Source organism: Aegilops tauschii, chromosome 1, assembly GCF_002575655.3.
Source record: "Aegilops tauschii subsp. strangulata cultivar AL8/78 chromosome 1, Aet v6.0, whole genome shotgun sequence".
NCBI lineage: Eukaryota > Viridiplantae > Streptophyta > Magnoliopsida > Poales > Poaceae > Aegilops > Aegilops tauschii.
Window position 1 is genome coordinate 388,841,014 of NC_053035.3, and position 5,760 is coordinate 388,846,773.

Consider the following 5,760-nt stretch of genomic DNA (forward strand, 5'->3'; position numbering starts at 1 on the left):
ACCGAAACCCTAGGAAAGAGGGTGTTGGGTTCGAGAGGAAAATGAATGTTGATGGCTCTTACTGGAAGCCTGATCAGTACCCCAAAACCACATGGGTTGCTGCGAAGGGACCTTCAGTGGACCCATCCACCTTATCTGGCTTCACTTGTGCTAACCCAATTGTCATTGATGAATCCTTTGATGCAAACTATAAACTGTTTAAGAATCGGACTGGTGAAGTGTTTGCCAGGTATATTGGTACTAACTGCAGGAATGGACCGCCTGTGAAGAAGATCTGGGTACCCAAAAGTTGTCTTGAGAATCTTCCTGTGAATGTCATCATGACACCACAAGGGAAGAAGACAAACACCAGACCAAAGGCTTCATATGGCCCAAAGGCTTCATACAGACAGAGGACTCACCCGAGTCACCCTAACGCCAATGTTTTGCAGGGAAATCATACTCAGATGTATGAATATGAGCGTGTTTCTTCAAACCGCTATGTTCATAAAACTAAGAACTTTTCTGCTTATTCATATGAGTATTATTCTCCTCCTGCAAGGCTATTTGCTAGGGCTCCAAAGCCGAAGTTCTCAGATGCTGCACTTAGACTCATTGCTTCGAAGCCACCCCTGAAAATGTGGGTGGTTAAGAAAACTTAACTCTCTTTTGCAGGGAAAGGTCTCCAGCCGGAAATCAAAGGCGTCCGATGCTATTGGTGGGGACCTAAAACATCTTGTGGGGCGCAAGATAAAATGCCCAAATGGTCTTACTATGTATTTTGTTCCCGAATCTCTTGCCAATCATCCTATCAGTCCTAACCTTGATTTGAGCTTTGATAATCCTCTTGTCCGTCAAATGTTTATGCTTCACAATACTCTTGGTGAAGCCTATCCCCCTAACTGTACTGTAGGGTATGACACCACATGCTTCAGAATGGATTATGGACAGCGGATGCACTAATCATATGACTGGTGATCGAAGTCTTCTCATGGACTCAACCTTACGTCCATCTGACAAGAGCCACATCACATTTGCTGACACTGGTAAAAGCAAGGTATTGGGTCTAGGTAGAGTTGCAATCTCAAAGGATCAGCACATGAAGGTTTTATGCTTGGTTACGGAAAGGATTCACACTCCTACAGAGTCTTCAACCTCTTTCATTATAAAGTGGTTGAAACTGTGGATGTGCGGTTCGACGAGACTAACGGCTCGCAAAGAGAGCACCTGCCAAATGTGCTAGATGAATTTCCATCTAGTGAATCCATCAAGCTCATGGGAACTGGAGATATCATACCTTCTGAGGCTCGGGCTGAAGAGGAACTTATCATTTCTGCACCTAATCAACCTGAAGACAGTGCTCAGCCTGAAGACAATCCTCCAAATGATGACAATGATCAGCAAGAGCAAAATCTTCGTCCAGTTCATCCTCGTGTTGCAAATGAAGTACAGATTGAGAAGATAATTGATAGCATCAATGCACCTGGTCCAAGAAGTACAGCTAGCAAATTTCTGTGGGCACTTTGCATTTGTCTCAATATCAGAACCCAAGAAAGTTGCTAAAGCCTTCATGGAACCTGAATGGATTCAAGCTATGCAAGAAGAGCTTCAACAGTTCAAGTTGAACAATGTGTGGGAATTAGTCAAGCGTCCTGATCCTCGTAAGCACAATATCATTGGCACCAAATGGATATATCGCAACAAGCAATATGAGCATGGTCAAGTTGTCAGAAACAAGGCTCGTCTCGTTGCTCAAGGATACACTCAAGTTGAAGGGATTGACTTCGATGAAACATTTGCTCTTGTGGCTAGGCTTGAAGCCATTCGCATACTGCTAGCCTATGCAAATCATCACAACATCCTTCTATATCAAATGGATGTGAAGAGTGCCTTTCTCAATAGCAAGATTGAAGAAGAAGTGTATGTTGCACAACCACCTAGCTTTGAAGATCCAAAACATCCTGATATGGTATACAAGCTTAACAAAGCACTGTATGGCCTCAAACAAGCCCCTCGCGCTTGGTATGACACACTCAAAGACTTCCTGAAGAGCAAAGGCTTCAAACTTGGTTCCCTGGATCCCACACTCTTTACGAAGACATATGATGGTGAACTGTTTGTGTGCCAAATATATGTGGATGACATTATATTCGGCTGCACTAACCAGAAATACAGTGATGAGTTTGGACACATGATGCAAGAGCAATATCAGATGTCCATGATGGGTGAGCTAAAGTTCTTCCTTGGTCTTCAAATTTGTCAGCAAAGCAACGACATCTTTATATCTCAAGAGAAATACCTCAAAGACTGCCTGAAGAAGTTTGGAATGCAAGACTGCAAAGGTTACACGATGCCAATGCCAACCAAAAGTCATCTGAGTCCCGACGCCAATGGTAAAGAGTTCGATTAAAAGGTATACCGCTCCATGATTGGTTCTTTACTTTATTTATGTGCATCTAGGCCTGATATAATGCTTAGTGTTTGCATGTGTGCCTGATTCCAAGCGGCACCAAAGGAATCACATCACTTGGCTGTGAAGCGAATTCTTCGATATTTGGCTTACACCCCAACACTAGGATTATGGTATCCAAAGGGCTCAGAGTTTGATCTAGTTGGATTCTCGGATGCTGATTATGCTGGTGACAAGGTGGATCGCAAGTCTACATCAGGCACATGTCACTTTCTGGGACGATCACTTGTCTGTTGGTCTTCAAAGAAGCAGAACTGTGTATCGCTCTCACTGCTGAATCTGAATACATTGCTGCTGGATCTTGCTGCGCTCAACTTCTATGGATGAAGCAAACACTCAAGGACTATGGCATCCATCTGAAACAAGTACCACTCTACTGCAACAATGAAAGCGCCATCAAGATTGCCAACAACCCAGTTCAGCACTCGAAGACAAAGCACATTGAAATTCGTCATCACTTTCTCAGAGATCATGTCATGAAGGAAGATATTGATATCATTCACGTCAACACTGAAGAGCAATTGGCAGATATCTTCACAAAGCCCTTGGATGAGAAAAGGTTTTGCAAGTTGCGGTGTGAGCTAAATATCTTGGAATCCTCGAATGTCCTGTGATTAGGCACACATCCTAACACTTATGCATGTTGATGACTTAGATGTGCAACACACAAGTAATGTATATCTTCAATCAATGAAGACTTACACTCTGAGTGTGAATACATTAATGCGGAATTTGACTTCGGAGCGCCACGATAATTGTGCGCCGTGTCTGGGTCTAATACTTCCTATACGGTGGGTAACGCCACCACCAAACTCTTGTTTGAAGTGTTTCTTTTGGCGTTACATTTGCAAAGTCTTCGCATTTGATTTGTCTTCAACATTGATTTGACTTCATGATTATCTTCACAATGTTGATTTGGTCTTATCCTAAAATATACATATTGTGCTGTCCTCTACAGCATTCACTTATAGCTATGTCTTCTTGTTTGAATCTTTTGATCTAAGTGAATGTGATCGGACCCTAACCTCTTCTATGCTTCTACCTCAAATTCTATCTATCCAAATCATATGCATTCTATTGAAACCATCAAATGTCTTCTCTGCGTCCTTGTCAGCAGAAGATACAGAGACAAAAATTGAATCTGTTTTAAAAGCTTTATCCTTATTGCTTGACACCCGGAGAAGCCGGAACGACGACCCGACAGTCTAGGCGTGCATGGGAACATGGAACAACTTCCAATGTGTTGCATGTTCGCCACGTGTCCCTCAGATGTGAACCGCCAGGGGCACCTGCGTAATTGCGCTGTGCTGTCCCTTTCCTTATAAATACACATCACATCGCGGTAAAAAATACTTCTTCCACCTCTCCACCTCGGACAAACCCTAGCGCCACCGCTAGCTCCTGACGACGCTGGCGACGAAGCGCTTAGCTGCCGCGACCTCACCGACGCCGTCCTCACACCAGCCGCGGACCTCGTCTCCTCCTCCGCCGCCGTAGGTGTCTTCCGTCACCAAGTTAGGGCACGGGAGATTGAACTGCTCGGCCTCCTACTCCGCTCCGTCTAGCAGTTCATCGTGTGGTAATTAAAACTCACTTTTTACTGTCTTTTTGATCTGATAGATTCATCCTTCTCCACCAAAAGTGGTTTCTGTGTCTACAAATTTGGATCTATCCTGTACTGCATCTCATAACATGCCTAGTATGTTCACTTATGCTTCACACATAGTTAGATTCCTCACTTCTACCTATTCTTGGATTCGTACAAATCTGGAACCAACTCCCAACATATAAGTGAATGTCTTCGCGCTATGAGGTCAATGTCTTCAAAACTGATTTATCTTCAAAATCTTCTAAGAATGCATATGACCTCTTCCCCTTCCCTCGCATCTCTAATGCTGTCACAGGTACATGTCCGTGGGAGAAGAATCCCTTGGTTCTCATAGTCTGCATTCATTTGCAGAATTCTTACAGCATCACATCAATTCTCCCAAAGCTAGTTCTTGTCTGACCAGCAGACGGAAGCCTTTGACAGCTTTGAAGCCATTCAGTCTGAACTACATGGCCACAGAAAAGTCAGCAAGGAAGGGAGGCAGACATCGCCGTGGGGGCACTTCAATGGATTTGCTTGGAGATCTTTATGAGTTATACAAAACTGTCCTGAAGAGAGCTATGGTCAGCGCAAAACACGAATCCAATGGATTCGAAGATATTGGGCCGAGCAATGGTTCAAGTACAGATTCGTCACCAAGGAATATGCTGAAAAGAATGCCATCAAGCGTCCTTGGGGAGATATTCTCTATAAAAATCTTCAACCCAAGACCAAATCTGAAGCTATTGCTCAGGGTTTCTACCCTTGCATGGTCCGTGGACCACAGCCTGCTGATGCCGACCCATCGTCTCTGTTATGGTGTCGTGAAGACAGTTTGTTCATGCGCAACTACAAGTTTGCCAAGGATTCTGCCGTAAAGAACAAGAAGAGTCTCGGATGCAATTTCAATCCAGGTCCTTCTGCTCCTCGGGCTGATGGCACATGTGATGCCAATCCCAATGTCATCGGCCCCTTCAAGAACTTTGATGGTCTCCTCTCCTACATCGCTGCTCAGAGGGCCACAGTGGATCAGTCCAGAGATGAAGCTGATTTTGATGAAGCTCCTGCTCCGCCGAAGCCACAAAAGCAAAAGAAACCAAAGGCTTCGAAACCTGCTGCTGCACCAAGCACTTCGCGTGCGAAGCCTCTGGCCACTGCTCCTCCTGCACCAAGTGTGCATTCTGAAGATCTATCTCACGTCTCCAAGAAGAAAGAGAAGCCCCAGAAGAAAATTGTCAAGAGTTCTGGACAAGCACTGACCCCAGCTGCCATTCTGAGGAATGAGAATGAAGCCATTGATCTGTCAACTGATGAAGATCTTGGCGACGATGCTCTCGAGCTGCTGATAAAGAGCAAGCAAGAGGCGGAAATCTTCAATGATTTGCCCCTCTTTGACATGGACATATTGAATAACTTCATTGATGAGTGGTTTGACAGCCCAAACCTCAGTTTTGATGATCTTCAGCTCCCAATTGGCCTCAGCGTCTCCTTCCACGAAGCCATTGCTCCTGAGTTGGCTCTAGCTCAGAGGATTGTTGAACTGAAGAACAAAATTGACTATGAAAAAGCCCAGTTCAAGAAGCACATGGCCAAGCTCAGTGTGATTGATGTCCAAAACTTCAAGCAAATGATGCATGAGCTCAAGGAGGCGTTTCACAAGAACCGTGAAGAAGCAAAAGGTTCACGAGAGCGAATGAAACACCTTGCTGCCAAATGTGTTCAA